General features: G+C 42.8%; 1 protein-coding gene across 13 annotated transcripts in view; it reads left to right on the top strand.

The window, feature by feature from the left end:
• The window catches only part of RBFOX1 (RNA binding fox-1 homolog 1), a 2,017,010-nt gene that overhangs the window by 597,824 nt on the left and 1,402,601 nt on the right, over positions 1–16,585 (top strand). The gene's annotated exons all lie outside the window — the stretch shown is intronic.

Genomic DNA, 16,585 nt, shown 5'->3' with positions numbered 1-16,585 from the left:
TGTCGCCGCGCGCTCAACCCTGGGGAAGGGGGCCAGCCTGGGAGCTCGGGACTTGGAAACTCCTGCCGCACCCCTTTGATGTCTTAGATCACTTCATCCCTGGGTGTGTCGTTGGCGGGTGGGGTGGACCCCGGCGGTAGCAGATGAAGCCCTGTGGGAGCGCAGGCCGGGGGTCACCCCTTTTCCGTTCCAATTTCTCAGCTTCAGGGGTGGAGGTGAGGGCGGGGTTAGCGGGGCTTTGTTTCCACGTCCCTGCTGCCTGGGGGACTACCTGGCAGGGATGCTCCTGGAGCCTCCGAGGCTCTAGATCTAGGGACCAGGTGTCACGGAGAGCCCAGAAGCTGCCTGAGTGGGAAGGAAGGGGAGGACCTGGACCCACCCGGCCCAGAAGCTACTAACTCCATTCCCTGCCGCCAGGGAGCCGGGGGCCCTTTACTTATGCGCGGGCAAGGACCAGGGTGCACCTGCTTGCCCAGGAGTGTATGGGGCGGGGTTGCTCACGTGCTTGGAAATCCACGACTGGCGGTGTAGGGGATTGGCACCCAACCACCGGTCTTCTCAGTGGAACTTGGAAAGAGGGAGAGGTGTTGCGGAATAGCTTTGGTCTGAAATATGATGCGCCATAACTTGAGTTTTATTTTAAAACAGTAATGATTATTTATTTATTTATTTATTTACTTACTTATTTATTTGAATCCAGTGCGCCCCAGCTGGTGATCCCTCCCAGCCCTTGTCCTAGTTCATCTACCCTCCATTGCCCATTTATCTTCGTTGGGGGCGGGTGGGAGAGAAAAAGAGAGAGAAAGGACCTGAATCCTTTCAATTTTTAAGTGACCACAGAGGGCCAGGCTGGAGACACAGGCAGATTTATTTTTGGTCAAGGTCTTTTTTCTTCAGAGTTAGAGGACTTGGGGTCTAAAAGGGTAAAGGTGGCTCTGACAGGGGTAGTGTTGGCCAACAATGAGGCTTACTTCAAACCTGCTTTTTGAAGGAAGCACTGGGTCCAGAGGAATCTACTGGGTTTCCCCTAAGTTAACTCATGGTTGAGTTGGATAAGGAAGAAATAGGCATCATTTGGTAGTTTTCCAGGGTATTTTAAGTTTCTAGAGAGTAGAGTTTTACCATGGAGAAAAGCACAGCCTGCCCCCACCTGCGCTGTGTGACCTTGGGGAAGTTACTTGACCTCTCTGTGCCTCAGTTAGTTTACCTGTTAAATGGGATACCTTCAGTGATAGTATTGGCCCCAGAGGGATTGAGGGAGAAATAAATAAAGCAATAAACACTTAGAACAAGGTCTGGCACATGGTAAGTACCTGCATAATGTGGTTTTTTTTTTCCCCCTTAATCAAGTAGATTACTTCATATTTTCAGCCTTATGATACCAGGTGGGATAGAAGGGGTAGGCTTTTTCCCTTACACACACACACACACACACACACACNGCTTTTTCCCTTACACACACACACACACACTTTCTCTTAACAGATTAAATGGAAACAAAATGGAAGGTTAATTGTAAAGAGAGGTTGCTCAGCAGAAACCTCAGTCTCTCTGAGATAAAGTCTCCTCTTCTTTCTCCACAAGTGCTAAGGAGGGTCAGAGACAGGCGGCCCATCCCAGACAGGCTGGGATGCAGGTTGGTGACCTTTGATGCCATCTCAACAAGCACAGATGCCTTGAAATTAAGTTTTTGTAGCACTTGTGCATTTCTTCTAATCAACTGAAAGGCCTGCTTCTCCTCAGCCTCCTGGGATGAAAGCATCTTCTCAGTAAATCTTACTTTCCTCAGAACACACTGTCTTTTTAATATCACCCTGTGGTCCCAGAGTTTTCCACTCAGAAACAAGCCAAAACGTGGGTCTGAGCAGATTTTTCCTCCTGGAATTGACCCACTCTGCTCTATTTTCTCTTCATGATAATTGATGCTATTTTTTTACCTACTCCTCTAAGGTCTGAGCACAGGCCTTTCAGACATCCTCATGTCTCTGATGACTTTTTTTTTTTTTTAAACGAGTTAAGCCTTTTCAGTTCAAGCCATACCAAACCATTATGGTTTATAAAATTCCTTTCAGATAAGGTTTGTTTGTTTGTTGTTGTGTTGGTTTTTTTTTTTTTTTGCATCCAAAAAATTGGGTCTGCTCTGTATAAATATGTCTGGCATTTCACCTTTCCAAAAATTAGACCATTTTATTTGCATCCTTTAAGCTGATGTGTGGAGTAATGAACACATTCCAGGAGGGAAATCGGATCTGACACAGAAAATACTTTGGGGATGCAGTGATTTCCCAGTGGCGTGTATGAAGACTATTGAAATCCAAGTGCATTTGCTCTGAAGGGCACAGGGCAGCTAGTCCTGCCTTTGCCACCCAGCGTGAGAGCTACATAGTAAGCATGCTCCATAAAATAATATTGGTTGACTTTCCTAAAATCATCTGGTAATTTGTCACATGCACATTCCCCCATATTGCCTGAGAGAAAACTTTGTTATACCAAAGACCTCAAACACGGAGATGATGTCTTTAAAGGAGTCTCGAGGCTCTCCCTAATGCCTACCTCCATTATTTAAAATACTGCCTCAAGGCACACATATAAATATTAAAACTTTAATTAAAGAATCAATCAGTGAGGGAGCTACAAAATGAGGGGCACCCAGCACATTCAGGTGACTTCAGCAGAACATGGTTCTCTAGATTGTAAGGTCTGAGGGGTCTTCTGGAAATGACATGTGGGTATTTTGTATCTGTAGTTGCTCTGAGCATGAATATTACCTTTGGTTACTGGTCACTAGACACAGGAGATGGGGGTGTCTGTTCCCTGCTACTACTGATGGGTGTGTCTGTCTTGGGGAAAGGAGTGCCTAATGCGGTAAACACTTACCCAGGACACACCACACATCAGACGTTCTGCTCAGGGAGTCAGGCCAATGGGAATGTTGCTCTTTTGGGGTTTCTGTTGTCATGGGGAAAGCTTGACAATAAGTAAGGGATGGAAATGTATTTTTGTAAGGATAATGGCAAGGGATAGAAAAATTATAATGTGACAGTATGGTGGAGAGTGACTTGGAAGTGCTTTAAGGCAGAGAGATTTGAGTGGAGATCTAAGTGATAAAAAGTAGCGGGTATGTCTTAAGCTATACATTCATCCCGTGAGTATTTACTGAGCATGTACTATGTGCCAACCACTGTTGAAAACACGTGAAATACACAATGATCAGTATATAGAGATACCCTTGTCATGATGGACTTTCCAGTATAGTGTAGTCCTCTGCATGAAGAAAGTTTCAGAGAGGCACCTGGGTGGCTCAGTTGGTTAATCATCTGCCTTTGGCTCAGGTCATGATCCCAGGGTCCTGGGATCGAGGCCCAGGTCAGGCTCCCAGCTCATTGGGAAGTCTGCTTCTCTCTCTCCCTCTGCCCTCCTCAGGTTCGCTCTCTCTCTCTCTCACACTCTTTCTTTCTCTCTCAAATAAATAAATAAATAAATAAATAAATAAAATCTTAAAAAAAAAAAGTTTCAGAGACAGGGAATAGCAAGTGCAAAGGCCCTGAGGCAGAAGCAGTGATAATATTATAAGGATGAAGTTGGGTCATATAGGTAGATCCTTGAGCTTTGGAAGGGGTTTTGGATATTATTCCAAAGAGAAGACATTGGAAGATTTAATGCAGAGAAATTCCATGATATATTTATGGCTTAAACATTTTGGGAAACACTCAGATGTTTCTGAGAAGAATAAATAAACAAGCATGCCTTCCTGGCCAGCCAGCTTTTGTGTCAGTGTTCAGATCCCTCTCCAGATTTGGTCCATAGACTTCCTGGCATCTGGAAGGGTAAGACCCACAACATCTAAGAAATTAAACTTTGTTTTTTCCCCTCTCTTTTGGGAGTGAGAACAAAGTCTTCCATTCAAGGAGAAAGATTAGTTTAGGGGAAAAAAGAACCTTGTTTCTCAGTAACACTCATTTTATGTGGGTGCAATACTGAGCATCTATCTATATGCATTAGCTTAGTTCTTTCTCTACAAGTGCCTTCAAAGAGGGGTCACTCTCCCACATCCCACCACACACATCTTCCCAGTGGCTTGGTCGGCATCTCTCCTGCATACAGACCCCCTTAATCGATCATCTCTTCTAGTAGGTTTCCTTTCCGATGGTGGCCACTTGGTTCTTCCATTGGTGGGTGTGATACTGGATACTGACAGGAGGAAGGCAGTTTCCTCCTGAGTGCTCTGTAGCCAACATCACCCGTCTTTGGAGGCTCTCCTGGCCTTGGAAGGTGTAGGTATGGTTTGATAGAGGGTTTGGACGTCTGGATAGTTCAATTTTCTTCCCACATTTGACCCAAAACTGGTCTCCCTTTATGCACAACCCTGGAAGTCTGTCAGTGACTGTTAGATACACTGTGACAATAAGAAGTGTATATATTTTGAACACTTCCTACACAGTACAAGCTGTGCTAAGGACTCTGCCTGCATTGCTACGTTATGAGCTGTGCTTTTCTGGCATGTGATCATCTCCCTCCCTCACATTTCACCTTGTTCACTCCCCACTCATCCATCAAAGTCCCTTGCTTAGGAGAACCCTCCTCTTTCCCTGTGTGGATTCTCCTTCCTTACAGTTATCCCAGGGGCAGCTTTCTGTTTACTTGAGTGATCTGTTTTATCTCTTTCTCTTACTCTAATGAATGGTAAACTCCAGGTGGGCTGTGCACACACTGGATTCAGGCATCACTGTATCCTTAGCACCTAGTGTGGGGTGTGGCACAGGGTAGATGCTTGATATGGAAATAGTGATTTATTCCATTTGATGCACCTAATACACTTTGAGATGGATTCTCTTCATATCTACATTTTGTGATAGGTTGCAAGGTATAGGCAGGCTAAAGCAATTTGTCTCAGGATATCGCAGCAGGTAAATGGCATACCCAGGACTTTGAATCTGATGGTCTGAGTCTGTAGCCCATGATACTAATCACTGCATGCTCAGCTTCTTTCTCTGCTTTTGTAAGAGGCTAGGAAGGGAGGAAGATAGTACAGTGCAGAGGTTAGGGGGACCTTATTGCTTCACTTGAGTTGCTCTGAGAAGCGATGCTGAGTCAATCAGAGGGACAAAAAGAAAACAAGGCACCTGTTTCTATTTGCTGCAATATTTCTTTTTTGTTATATAAGAGTGGCCTGCGTTGGTGCAGTCAATCTCTTGCTTTGCTATTCTGCTCCTTGGATCCTAAGAGCCCTGTGCTGCTCACAGCACCTCCGGCCCCTTATCTCCAGGCTCAGGCTCTAAGTATGATTTTGCAGGGAGTCTTGGAGCACCTTTCTGGCTACAGGCAGTTCTTGGGTATAATACATTCAAGGCTGGCAATGCTCTGACAACCACTCAGGGCAGCACGCAAACCGCTGTTCACTCCATTGAAGCAGGATCACTCCGTCGTCTGAGTCAGCTCCCCTTTCATTTCTCCTGAGAACAAAATTAGACCTTTGCCAAAATAATAGCTAAACTTGTGTAATCACCTTGCTCATCACTAGACCTGTTTTTCCTCAATTTTCTCTTTTCTTCGAATTTTAGAATATAGAGTCAGAGATGAGGGCTGGACTTAGGTGTTCAAAATTGTCTTCTTCAGACCATCATCCATTCCATAAGAGGTACCACCTGTTGGAAGCACCTTTTGTGGGGGACTTCATACGCCGTGTTTCATCAATTCTTTATCACAAGCCCTTTATTATCCCCATTTTTCAGGTAGGGGAACTGAGGTCCAACAAATAAGTTGCAGACTCAAGCAGTTTCTCCTGGAGTCGTGTGTTTGTCTCTTCTGTGCACGGAGAGGGCGTGCTTGGGTGCTGAGGGGCATAGCAGAGGAACCATTACAGGACACTCAGGAGGTAGGAGGCAGTGCAGGGCAGTGGTTAGGATTTTGTAGTAACACTGTCCAGCTTCATTTCCCAGCTTCATCACATTCTAGCTCCATGACCTTTAGCCTTAATTAACCTCTCTGTGCCTCAGTATCCCTCTATACATGAAGGTAAGAGTCATCTCTATGTTGCAGAGTCAGTTTAGTGATTGATCAGCTTTGTAAATTACTTCAGCGAAGGGACTGGCACATAGTGTGTGTTTAGTAGGGGTGCTTGCTGTGATAATAGTGGCAATTATTATTGTCATTTAATAATAATGATATCATTATTACCATTATTGCTGCTACTAGAATTTCACAATTCCTCTAGGCAGCAAATTGGCTCCAAAATGTGATTCCTTCATTTTCCTTTTGACTGTAACCAAGATGATAAATTGAGAGTGAAGGGGAGGAACCCAGCATAGCTGCAAATGTATACTTGAAGGAGTTGACAGACCTGAGTCTCTATATGGAGTTCTGCCTGCAGAGGACTGCTGACAGCGGCCATATGCACGAGCTCTGATTGATTGGCAGAGAGAAACACTAATTTATTAGACTTGTTATGAGAAGTGACAGAGCGGGGAATCGAGAGGCTGATTCAGCAACAGTGGCCCTCGCTAGATCCCAGTGGTGCTAGCTGTGTGTCTGTTTCCCTTGGGACATGCCCTCCATCTTGATTCTGGGGTCATTGCTTGTATTCTAGAGTGAGTCTCTTAATGAGGCCCTGGAAATGAGCTGCTCCTACTTAGGTCTTTCTGAAGGGAAGGCTAGCTTGTGGCATGGCTCACAGTGACAGCATTGTGAAGAACACATCTTTTCCTTTGGCAGTCTTAGAAAGCCGAGCTCAGTTTAGGCTGCTGCTGATTGCAAAGGCTGATAATGGAGAGCTCTCGTGCAAAAATTCCCCTAGGAAAGAAAATAGTTCTCCTTTGCACAGGTTGGGAAACTTCAGGAGTTTCCTTGGGGGGAATAGAGAGGGTGATTGACACCTGTCTTTAAGAACAGGGGACTCTTCCTGGGAGGGCTTCTCATTTTTGATCTGGGGAGTTTGGTCAATCTGAATTATAGCAGGTAGGATGCTAAAGAGATGATGGCACATGACCTAAGTTAATAGAGTTACTTAGGAGTCAGAAAAGCTTTGAAATGACCAATCTCCTGAGAACAAAGGGTGTGAGAGGACACAGGCTTTGGAACCAGCCATACCTAATTTTTTTGAGTCCCCATGCTGCCCCTTTCTAGCTATATGACCTTGGGCAAGTTATTGCACCTCTCTGAGGTTCTGTTTTCCTGTCTATTAAAGAATTATTGATTCTACCTCTCTCACTGAGGGTTGGTGCCTCAGAGAGAGGCAGGTTAAGCAGTTATCCCGTAGCCACCTCGGAGTAGTCCCACCTCATCTGTTCACTGACCTATAGCATTCAGACAAGAGCTTTCACTCTAAGAACTCTTGAAGTCTAATCTGTTTGAATTTCCAATAATCTTTGAAAGGATGTAATGAGGATAAGGAACCGTTCACCCCCACTCCATTAATGGAGTTCTGAATTGTGCTTTTCTGCTGTTGGCTTGTAATGAGAGATATTCCAGGAAAGCCATTTGATCCCATGTTTAAAAAAATAGATATTATATATACACAAAGAAAAAGAATAGGTTGTTTAAACTAATGTTTAAGTGTGGTTATAGCAGAGTCACTCAAAGTGAAAACATAACATCTTTGAAGACAAATGAGGGGAACCAAGAAAGACAGTGAGCTCTGAAGAACTCATACTTCCTACTCTTGGCTGTGATGTTATTTCTGAGGACTCTGTTGGCTGTCACTGCGTTATCTCTGGTTTTGGGGTTGGAAAGAATTTTTCCCTTCCTGAGGTACTGATTGGTACTTAAGTATCATACCATCTTATGTGGAACAATTGATCATGTTCCCTTTTCACAAAGCCAGCCAGGAAGCTCAGAGCTGATTTTAGAGTCCAATCTTGATAGTAAATTGGATTTGCTAGCATAGGTTTTGCATTTTTTTAAAAAAAGATTTTATTTATTTATTTGATGGACAGAGAGATAGCCAGCGAGAGAGGGAACACAAGCAGGGGGAGTGGGAGAGGAAGAAGCAGGCTCCCAACAGAGGAGCCCGATGCAGGGCTTGATCCCAGGACCCCGGGGATCATGCCCTGAGCTGAAGGCAGACGCTTAACGACTGAGCCACCCAGGCGCCCCAGGTTTTGCATCTTAACTTTACTGTAAAGTCCACTTTACTTCTCTGCCTTTATTTTAATTTTCACCTTTACTTGTAATTTCTGTTGCTTTTTTATTTTTCAGAAAAATAATCTTTGCAAGGGTTAACCCTAAAAATAAAACATTTTACCAGCAAAAAAGAGGCTTGTCTAGGAATGACAGAGAATTGCAATTTGAGACAGGCAAGCTGCGGCAAAACCATAGGCAAGTTCCACAGACAAAAGAGAGGAATGTTTTGGAGAAAGAGGAACTTGGAAGGGATTGTTTTGAACAAAAGTCCATTGGAGAGAAACAAGAGTTTAGGGTGATGATGGCCCGGTGGCTAAGTTGTAGGGGTAGTGGATTGCTTGTAGGAGATGCAGTGCGCATCTTTCCCTGTTGGGATCTGTAATTGATGGTTCTTTCCTTTTGACAGTTGTGCTGGGAATTTTCAATTCCTCCTGTAATGAATGTTGGGTGATAGGGCTCCCTCTTCCTACCTTCCCTTCTGTCCTCCTGACTCCACTTTATTGAGGTTTCCCTTTATTAATTTTCACACAAAATAAGTATTTGTAAGATGGGTGGAAGTTAAAAGGCACAAATAAATAAATTTCAGTACTTTAAAACACCAGGTAGCCCTAGTAAATAGGACAATACAGTACAGTGCTTGGTATCCTGAGCTACATCCGGAGTAAAGGAGTATTGTTTTGAGTCCCATCAGTGCAGATAGATATGCTTTCTTATTTTCTCCAATTTTTTCTTTTTAAAATTGTTTCCCTGGAGCATTACTTACGACACATAGCATCACTGTTATGGGGATGCTCGTCGCCTTTCTGATGCGTTCGGTAAACATTTTCAGACCCGTGCTTTGTGTCAGGCACTGGGAATATTGTATTGGGGTGATACATTGACCAGTGATCAAGCCCAACAAGGTCTATGTCTCATGAAGCATATTCTGTAGTTGGAGACACCAACAGAAAACATGAAAAGAAATAAATGGATAACATAATTATCTGTTGCAAGTATTAAGATGGAAACAAAACAGAGCAACGTAATAAAAGGGTGAATGGCCACATTATACAGGAGGGTGAGGGAAGTTCTCTCCAAGGAGAGACATTTAGGTGACATTTAAGCTGAGACCTGGAGAACAAACGGACCAAATTCTGTAAAGAGGATTGATGGAGACAGGGGAGGAGGCCATAGTGAGCCCCAGTGTGTTCAGGTAGGGAGCATTCTGTGTGTCCTGAAAACTGCTCTGTGGTGCCTGTGCCTGGAACAGCCGGAGCAAGTGAATTGATGTAGCCGGAGAAGCTGCAGAGGCCAGAACTCGCAGCCTGTTCTTGAGACCCAATGTTCTTTTTCTCTGAAGTGGGTAAGATCTTTGTACCATTACTCACAGCTGTATTAAAGTTGAGAGAATGGCTCTGAGGGTGAGCAAGTAATTGCTGGGAGCACCTGTGGGATAAAGGCTCTGTGTGTGTGTGTGTGTGTGTGTGTGTGTGTGTATGCTTGCATGCTCGCGCATATGCGCACATGGGTGCCAGTGTGTGGGTTGCAGGAGGAGTAGAGGGAACAAAGGCTAACAGGATGGTGCTGATGGTGGGCTCTGACTTCTGAGCCCCTGGGAAGGGGGAGCCTTGGCAGTCAGGTGTTCTGCATATTACGTCTTCAGGGCATAGCTCTGTTTAGATCAAGTCCTCCCTATGCCGGAGCTTATCTGCCTGTGGCAACCTCTGAGGGGGTAGAGCTAGACCCCAGCTCTAGGAGCATTATCTTCATAACATCCAGAAAGTTTAACGAGAAGACGGAGTTTGTTTGTTCACCTTAGACTGTCACCCCCTAATTGCCCCCTCATTGGCTCCGTGTCACTAACAGAGATTAAAAAACATAGGGAAAACCTTCTGGGACTTGAGCATTTTGGAGTCTCTTTTCAAGTCTTTTGTTAGCACAGCAGAGATCCTTTTGCTTCTTTTCTAAAGTTAACATTTTCAGTGCCCTCCCTTTTTATTCACGTGTTTCGTTCTGCTGCTGCTGTGGTCCTGAGAACTCTGAATGAATGTTCAGTTAGTTCTGTGTTCCTTGTTCTTCCACGGTAGGTATCGTGCTGTTGCCCTGTGTCCCTCCTTTATTCGCTGTTTGGAGACTAGGATTGGTGAAATTCCCCTTTGTAGAAATAAAATCAGGGGAAGCAGCTTGCAAATTTAAATTGCCTCCAGTGTAACTCTGATACTTATTAAAAAAAAAAAAAGTAACATTATTCATTCCCTAGAGCTCCAGACTGTTTTACTGAAAGTAGGGAGGGAATTTACTTCAGGGAAAAGAGGCTCCTGGGCTTTCATTCCTTGTTGGTCTTCTCTTTACATAATTTTGGGGGGCATATTGGGTAATACTCATTTTGCAAGGCCACAAATGTACCTCAGTGTGGGAGAATAAATGGAGAGCAGTGTCTGGAACAAATGCTTGTCTTAAAAACAGTTTATGAAATGCCAGCAGATGTCAGTGTGCCCTTGCCATTTAATTTTTTTTTTTGCCTTTTAACGTTTAAAAGCAACATTAATTATTTTCAGTAGTTAGGAAAAAAACAAAACAAAAAGCATATTCTCATATAGTCATCAATTAAGACACCATGAAGCAACAATTTTTTTTTTTTTTTAGGTCTGGGAAGGAGACCAGCAGAATTCATTTCATAAGGTGAATCCTCTAAGTCATCTAACTGTGTAATATAATTTTGTCTTTTCCCAGAATAGTGGTTTCAAAATTCAAAGCCTAGTGTAGATTTTATTTTTTTTCCTCCTTCCCTCCAAGCCATTGTTCAGAAACTAATAATAGCCCAGGATCCAGCTCAGCTTCTGAGGATGGACCGGCTCTGCTAATTGATACAGCTCTTCATTCAAAAGCTGGCGTTTGCAAAGGGGGGTGAGGGGAAAGGTTGGGTATAGTCTCAGAATTTGCCCTCCGAGTTATAATGAGAACCTCTTGCAGTTTTTGTTGTTGTGAGCACAACAAACTAGGTGATGATAGTAAGCTCCTCTGCAGACATTTTTGGATTAAAAGTTGGGGGCATCTATATAGAAAAAGGTTTGACCAAATGATTTAAAATTACTCATTTCTAGGCAAGGGATTATTTGCTAATCATTTAGAAAAGTCAAGTGCAAAAGAAATACGCAAGTTTTGGGGCAGGGAATGACATATTGAACAGGGCATATTTGATGTTTCACTTTATTTAATAGTTTAGATTAAAATGGCATAATACTTAAAACATTCAAGAATATATGAGAAAAATATATGCCCTTCTCCTTGCCTCCTCTCTCACCAGACACAACTACTATTACGATTTCTTATGTCTCCTTTCACATTACACAGATACACACATTTACACCAATAGAGTTAGCATAAGATATGCATAGTTCTACTCTTTGTTCATATTTTTTAATTTAAGGATATATTTTAGGGATTTTTCCATATCCATACATATATATCTCTCCCCTCCATTTTGTTGATGGATATATAATATTCCATTGGCATATTTACCCTCCATTATTTAATTGGTTTCCTTTTGGTGGATGTTTACATTATTTCCAATAGTTTATTATTTTTTAAAGATTTATTTATTTACTTATTTTGAGAGAGAACTCATGCATGTGCACCCATACGTGGGGAAGGGCAAGGGGAGAAGGAAAAGGAGAGAAACAGACTCTCTGCTGAGCATGAAGCCTAATGTGGGGCTCCATGTGGGGCTCAGTGGGGGGCTTCACAGGAGGCTCGACCTCAGGACCCTGAGATCACCACCCAAGCCGAAACCAAGAGTCAGGTGCTCAACCGACTGAGCCACCCAGGCGCCCCTCCAGTATTTCATAATTAAACTGCTGCATTGAATATCCTTTACAACTACCATCACCTACACGTAAGTTTATTTGTAAAATAAATCCATAGAGATGCAATTGCTGGTTCAGAGGAGATGTACCTTTAAGGTTTAGAGACATGCCAAATCTAATACTTTGGCTAAAATGTGCCCTTGTGTCTTGGTAGGTGAATGGAGTTTAGATGACGCCATATGGTGGTTCTGGTTCTGATTTTGTGGCCTTCGTGCCAGGCATGTGGCTGCTGTTACACATTGTTTACCTGATGGGATATTTTGAGGTTCTTGTCATTCCTGTTTTTTGCTAACACTTTCCATCTGCCAGGTACTTTGCTAAGAGATTTAATTTCATTTTTACATTTGGTCCTGTGGAGCAGACCCTGCCGTCATCCCTGTTGCAGAGATGGGGATGTGAGGGTTGAGAGAGGTCAAGTGCTTTGCTTAGGGTCACATGGTTGGTGGTGAGGTGGGGGTTTCATACTCAGAGCCCCGAAGTTTAACCACTGTGCTATGTGCTGCAGTGTGTTTTGAACAGCAGAGAACATATTGTTGACTTGTAGCAGGGTTTAACCTTGACGCTATCTCACTATTGACATTTCGGGTTGGGTAATTTTCTGTTTGGGGGGGGGTGGGGAGTGGCTGTCCTGTGTTTTACAGGATGGTTAGCAACATCCTTGGTCTCTGCCATTTAGATGCCAGTAGCACCCCCCCTTTCCATTGTGGAAATCAAAAATGTCTCAGACAGTGGTGCGTTTCCCTAGGGCAGGGGTATTGTCTGTATTTGGAAACCACTGACTCAGATAAAGACCAAACATACTCTGGGGACATGTTGTAACACTAGGGCCATGGATTTGAGGAGACATATGGTGGCTGATGTCAGAGTATCTTCCATTCAGTTGTCTCTGCTTAGGGACACCCATTTTTGTCCTACCCTTGGTAGAGCATCTGGGATGCCCCTCACCTTAAACACCAGTCAAGGAAGAAACAGGAGGGTATGGTTAAGCCACTGTCATGCTCCACTCACATCAGAATAATGTTCCCCAACAGGACTTTGTCTTTTAAAGTGTAGTTTAGAAACATCCATGAAAAATTGCTTGGTAAAATAGACTTTAAAAAAATCATGCTCTCAATTACAGCCCAGCTTATATATTATACAGTCCTTCTCTTTGTGCATTTTCATTCAGGGCTCAGTAATGCTCTACATCAAGATGGCAAGCATGAGGCCTAAGTGACAGCACCCCCCTTATGTACACATGGCAGACATTGATAATCAATTCCTTCCCCCTCATCAGATACACTTCCTTAGAATCCTCAATACATCACTTTAGGCATATACTATCAGCCAATTGGAATTACTACGTGAAATGAAATTTATTTGCCACCCCTATTACATGGTGCCTTTTTGGCCGAGAAGAAGGATTATGCCTTCCAAAGAGGCAGGCTTATCATGAGCTTATTTTTCAGTTACTGTGAGAAAAGTACTTGATGGATATGAAGAAATGTCTATTCTTATGGTATCTGGAATTAATATCCTATTTTATAAGCATAACTGGGCAGCTGGGAGTGCATCTCTATCCTGGGCGTTTTACATATGCTGCCCTCCTGCTGATTGTTGTTTGTATTATAACATCCTTCTCTACCCCACCAAAAATAGTCCCCTACCTTTAAAGCTCCATGAAGCAGCCAACCGAGGGCGAAGTGAAATGCTTTGTGTACAGTGAAAACCGAGACAATTCCCTTAGCAAAGGACATTCAGAAGCTGTGGGATATTACTGGAACTGTGTCACTTCCCAGCATGGTGCTTGTGCGGAAACCTTGCAGGGCGAAGGGACTGGACCGTCCAAGACTTCCACAAGTAAAGTCTGATTTACAAAGGCACCGAGGTCACGTTGCTCTGGGAGGGGAACCTATATTTAAGATTTGAAAAAGCTTTTAGGTGGCATCTTACAACCATCCCTTCAAGAATAATGTTTTACTTTTTTGCTTTTTTGGGGAGATGACAGGGATTCCCACAGAATTGTTTACGTAAATTTAGTAACTTAAATAAACTGCATATAAATACCCATACCTGAAATAGTTTGTAACTTGTCTCCTGTTTCTGATCCTAGGAAAACAGATAAAGATAATTCTGGGAGGACAACGTACTGGGTCAGAGGGCATCTGTTCCCTTCTTTGGGACTGATGGGAATGTTTCTCTACTTTTAGATGGCTTAGTTTCTATGAGATAGGGACAAATAAGACAGATTATTGTCTCATGTTTCCTCTCCTGAGGACAGAGTTAAAAACTTGGGGGCCGCTGATGGGCCTGTAGTGGCTTACTGAAATTGTTTCCCAAAGAGTAAGAGTGAATATTTTTATCTGGCTGTGAAGTCCATAGCTTTTTATTTTTAAATTAGTTTCTCAGAGGGCTGTGGCACACAAAGAAAATTAGGAGCCCACCTTTTTAGAACAATAACTGTCACACCTATTTTACATGACCTGATTAGGCAGGGAAAAAGAACCCTTCACTCCACCTTGAATTTCAGGTACAGAGGTGATGGGGAAGGGACAAAGAATTCAGTGGCATTGTTGAAGGTGCATGAAGCAACCATATTTGGTGAGGAAGATGTATACCTCTGACTTAGCAGAGGGAATAGGGTGATTATTTGAATCACAACCTCTGTCTGTCTTAAAATCAAATTATTGAGAAATCATCAGCCAAAAATACAGTTAATGCTGAGGTGTTAACTAAAACACCCATTAGGGACACCTGGATGATTTTGGCTCAGGTTGTGATCTCAGGGTCCTGGGATCAAGCCCCATGTCAGGATCTGCACTCAGTAGGGAATCTGCTTGAAATTCACTCTTCTTCTCCCTCTGCCCCTTCCCTGACTCTCTCTCACTCTCTCAAAATAAATATATAAATCTTTAAAAAACACCACCCAGAAGACCCATAGTAACAACATCATAAAGCATGAAATAGAATACCACTCAACAACCCTGATGATCACATAAAATCAGAAAATCCTTCCTGAAAATTCCAGGAATTACAACCATATGCATGGGTACCTTCAGGGAAACATTTGCAACATTTCTTTAAGATTCTTGATGGTTAGACTTCTTAGTACAATGTGAATGATCATTTGCAGTAAACTTTAGTGTGAACTGTGTTTATTTTTCAATACTATTACTTCAATAGAACACTACTGTTGGTATCCATTGGTCATATGTAAAAACAGCAAAGTTTGTAGAATGCATTTCAGTGATGCATAATGCTAATGAGATGACTTGTGTTTGGGCTTAAGTTCATGGCCCATGGTGAAGACCCTCTGGACCTGTATACTTGGACATTGTAAATCACTGCTCTAGGGGCTTAGGGAGGATATCCACAGATAGCCTCAGCTTATCAGGATGGCTCTGAAAAGCATATTTTCCAAATTTCATTTTGTAAATTATCATCAGGCTTGAGATACATACACACATGTACAGTATATACACATGCATTCACTCATGTGCATGTTGGACCCAAATCTGTGTTTTTGTCATTGTGTATGTCAGTTTCCCTATCTACACAACTTTAGAATATCACTGTTTAATAAAATGTAGTGGTCTTTCAAATCCTCTTCATTGATCAGCCTGTTTTGAGAGAGGTCCATGAGCTATTACCCATTCAGGCAATCTTTATATTTATGAGGCACTTAGTAGTGTCTTTGTGACCTGCTATTTTATTAAGCAAAATAAGTTCATTTAAATGAAACCCATTTTGTTTGCTTTAGAGCTTTGGTTTTTAACTTGGATGAATTCTGCAGAAAAACTAAGCAGGATTATTTACCATTTGGGTCGGATTTGTGGTTATTCCTCCATATTTGAAGTCACAATCAACGGTCCCTCTAGATTTGAGTGACAGTGGTTTTTAATAGGCACGGATTTCATTGAATCTTTGCCAAGTGGCATCTTTGGTTTTCTGTGCTTCAATTTCTATATGTGGACAAGCAACATAATATCACACACTAGCCAGTATTCTTTGCTCACTTCATGCATCCTGGTTTGCAAAGAAAGTAACAACAACAACAACAACAACAATAAACTGAATCCCACAGAAAGTTTCCACTTTCCAGACCAAGCTGTGCACATAGCAGGGAGAAGAGACCAGATGGCCAGTGGGTTGAAATCAGCAGAGAACCAGCTGGGACGCATGAGAGGGCATTTCCTCCTCTACTTTCCTGGGAACGTGGTCAGGGCAAGTCCCGGAGCTCTGAGCAGGACAAGAGATGTCAATGTCAAGGCCTCTGTCTGGCTCACAGGACCCTTGGACAAATCCGAGTTGGATTGGAAGCTGGCAGAAAATCTGAGGATGAGCTTTTAGTTCCTGTTTGCTGAAAAAAAAAAAAATAAATAACATGCCAGTGTGACAGAAGGTTCTAGGGTAAAATGCTGATGAACAGGAAATAACCATATTTCCCCGCATTAGCACCAGCTTGGAGACTGAAGTTCTATGATGAGGGCACATGATTTGGGTGGTTTTAGATCCTAAAGGGAAGAATTTTTTTTCCATTTAAAGTGAAACCTTTTTTTTTTGCCACTGAATAATTAGGCATTTCTTAGACTGCCAACTTCTGCAACCGTGATTCCTAACCCAAGTTTTGACACCAGCATATT

The sequence above is a fragment of the Ailuropoda melanoleuca genome, chromosome 10 (assembly GCF_002007445.2).
Source record: "Ailuropoda melanoleuca isolate Jingjing chromosome 10, ASM200744v2, whole genome shotgun sequence".
In the NCBI taxonomy this organism is placed as follows: Eukaryota; Metazoa; Chordata; class Mammalia; order Carnivora; family Ursidae; genus Ailuropoda; species Ailuropoda melanoleuca.
The sequence above is the reverse complement of the archived record's forward strand: the minus strand, read 5'-3'. Positions and strand labels throughout refer to the sequence as shown.